Source organism: Panthera onca, chromosome F2 (genome assembly GCF_046562875.1).
Source record: "Panthera onca isolate mPanOnc1 chromosome F2, mPanOnc1 haplotype 2, whole genome shotgun sequence".
Lineage (NCBI taxonomy): Eukaryota > Metazoa > Chordata > Mammalia > Carnivora > Felidae > Panthera > Panthera onca.
Window position 1 is genome coordinate 68,408,696 of NC_138356.1, and position 3,538 is coordinate 68,412,233.

A 3,538-nucleotide genomic window follows, 5' to 3' on the forward strand; every position below is an offset into this window, starting at 1 on the left:
AGTTCTAGAACTTCTGACTCTGTGCTCTTTCTCCTTCCCCACAGCTTCTCAGCCTCCCGTAATATGCATTCCGTTTCCTCCATTTCTAACAGGAGGTTCGTGGGCCAATGAATTTCCAAGGTCTCTTACAGCGCTGAGGTTCTCTGATTCCAGAAGGAAGCCAGGATTCTGCCCAGGCTTCTCTTAGTCCCGTGACACAGAGGATCCAGGAAACGTGGAGAAAGAACCCTGAAACCCGACTCAGGGGACTGCGTTTCTTCCTGTGTGGCCTGTAGGGGCGAACAGTGACAGGCACCGGATGTAGGGACACACAGATACACAGGCACATGGACACGAGTTCCCCCAGACTCCCAGGTACAGATGCATGGCACACGGTGACAAAGACAAACAGAGTCACAGCCCCCAGAGGCTGGTTGAGGGAGAGTAGGGATGATGACCCTGAGTGTGTTCTTTCTGTTCTTGTACACAAAACCCGGTTGTCACAGGGGCTGTCCTGCCCCTTGAGATCCAGGTGAAACTACCGTGGACACTCCAAACCCACACTCCCGCCCATCTCTTCCATTTTTTTCCTGTGCATCTGTGTGTGTATGTGTGCGTGTGTGTGTGTGTGCACGCGCATGCACACACAGGTCACTCTGTACACGTGTTACGGGGTTACGGAGTAAGAAGTATGTCTGACCACGGGCTGTGGTGTGACAAAGTTTGACAGTAACCATCAGGAGGTTCCCATGGCCCCTCCCAGCCTCACCCGGCCACCCACTCACCTGTCAGCGTATTTTTAATTCTCCTCCCCTCCCCCACACCCTAAACAAAGGCAGTTGTTTCTTTCAGAGGAATCCTGGAGTCAGCTCTTAATTCCCACACTTTTTCTCACTGTGATCAGTGGATTAAGATTATGACTGGGCGAGAATTTTTAACCTGGCCATCTCCAGCCCCCGCCCCTCAGCCCCACTCCCCCATTTGCCTACCTCAGCTCTGGGGAGGCTGAAGGCGGGTGTCTCCTGGGGAGGTGAGATCTTTCTGCCTGCCGCTGGGTGCCTGTCCCCTGTCGCAGCATCTGTGTTCCCACATGCACGAGGTACTCTTTTCAGTGTCTCATCTAATCTCATCCCATTTTCAACATAGTCCTATGGCGTTCATACTAACTATTATTACCCAGATTTTACAAAAGATACAGTTGAGACAGGGAGGTGAGTAACCTGCCCACGATCATGCAACTTGGAAGGGGGGGTCACTGGGATTCTGTCCTGGTCTCCTTCGGGGCTCCCTGGCCTGGTTCTGCGCCCACAGGCCAGTTCTGCATTAGCAGGCAGAGCTGTGGGTGGATAACAAAATCATCCTGTAGATGGTAGGATCCGGATCGGAAGGGATGGGATGACTAGTGGTCAGCCTCTCTGGTCGGGTGAGGCTGGCACCAACCTCCTGCCGTCACACCGTGAGTTATTGACCTCTGCTCTCCTCAGGGAGGTGGGCTCAGAACGAAAGGTGTTGTGTCTGAGCTTCTGGATTTCTCCTCCTCTTTCTCCAGTTCCACTGTTCCCCACCTACTTAAGTGAGTGACCCTGGCTTGGCCACTTCCAAGGCCTTTGTAACTCCGATTGCTCACCCCTGTGTGGAAGGATGTTCCCTGAGTGTCTCTCTTGGCCCCTGGACGTATTGCCCAACGCCATGTTTGTCAAATGATCAACATGGTCCAGTGTTTTGAAATAAAGTTCTCAAAGAGAAGGCAAAAGGTTCTGTTGTTTTCCTTTTTGTTTTTGTTTTTCACACAGAGCGGAGTTTTTCTGCACTGTGGAGGGGTGAATGATCTCAGGTGGGCAAAGCAATCTGTTCTAACTCAGAAAATAGAAACCTGACTGGACTCCCATTGGCCTTGGGGAGACATTGGTTGTCTTCCCAAAGCGATTGTGAGATGGTGGAGGCAGTTAATGAAGCCCAGCGAGTGGGGAGGGGTGAGGGGGGCGGGCATTGCTCTAGGGCGAAAGGTGGGGGAGTGTAGTGGGGGGGGTTGGGTGACAGAGAGTAAGCTCTTGGGCTGTCAGGTGGAGAAGAGCATTTGGTTTAGGGGCATATGCGTTTAATGGATGCCAGGATGGTGTGGAAGGTCTGGGGTGGTGTCCCAAGTGGGAAAGTGATTGGGTAGGTTAACAGTATTAAGGGACAGTGCTAGGGTGGGACTTGGGGTTGTCTGTGTGTATTGGTTGGAGTGTAGGATTACAATTTGCATAGTGTATCAAGAGTGTGTTCAGGACAAGTAATAGAAAACTCAATTTGCTGCGGTTTAAATAATGAGGGGAATATTTTTTTCTCATAAAGAAAGAAGTCTGGAGGTGGGCAGCCAAGAGCTAGTGCAGAAACTCAACAATATTATCCAGATCCAGCCTTTCGCTCTGCCATTCTTGGTGTGTTGACTTCCGGCTTTCTGGTTCAGAGATGGCTGCTGTGCCTCCAGGCATCACGCCCATGGGCCATGCAGGAGGAAGGAAGGAGAGATCACACCAGCTGGGGCTGTTTACTTTTTCTTGGGAAAGTCATAAACTTTCCCAGATGCCTCCCCCCGCCCTTCCCAGCAGACTTCTGCTTATATTTCACTGGTCACAACGGTGCCATATGGTAACCCCTCAACTGCATGGAGACGGGGAAGTTGGTTATTTGGCTTTCCCGCCTTTCTACTAGAGGAGGAGAAGGAGGCTGGGGTCAGTGTGGGTCAGCCAAACTCTAGTGCTGCCCCGAGAAGGAGATGGAGATGTGTGGGGGTGGGTTGCAGCTTGGGTAAGATGGTGGTAGGGAAGGCGGGGAGCAGGAGAAACACGGCCTTTTTGTTAAAGACATCATGCGGTTCAGCTCTGCTGGCCGTGGAGTTCTTGGCGAGCTGCGTACCTTCTCTAGGCTCTGGTTGCCATGTGTGTGTCCACCTTCCTTGTAGGACGCATCAGCTGCTGTGTGTAAGTGCCCAGCACAGGGCCCAGCACTTAGGTGGTGCCTAGCCACGGGGACTTTGTCAGGATGTGTGCAGGTGTGCATGAGGACTGGTAGCTTCAACACGGAGGGGAGGGGTACTCAAAGTCTGCTCCCCCCATCGCTGTCTTGACCAAACTTGTTCTTGTACAAGCTTTTTAGTCTCGAGTCACTTCTTTTTCGTGTTTCAGGCAGGATCTCTCAGAAGAGCCTGTAGGGTGTGTGTGTGTGTGTGTGTGTGTGTGTGTGTGTGTGCTTGGCTCCCTCAGGGGAGAAGCCCAAGGGAGCACGGAGGAGGCAGCCAGAAGGGTGTGGGAGGGAGGCCGACTCCACCCTTCCTTAAGAAGGAGTGGGTTCAGGCAGGATGTCTAGCACTTTCCTCGTGGTGCCTTCCATGAAGTGCCCTAGACGTCCCTAGAAGGTGAATGTCATCATCCGTTCTAAACACTAGGAGAGTGAGGCTCGGAAAGGGGAGCTTAGTTGTCCAGGATAGCACAGTGTGTGGGACCTGTGGGTGCAGAGGAGGGCCCAGGGCATGTGGGGTTGGAGGTGAAGGATACCCAGGGCTGGGCGTCCTGGA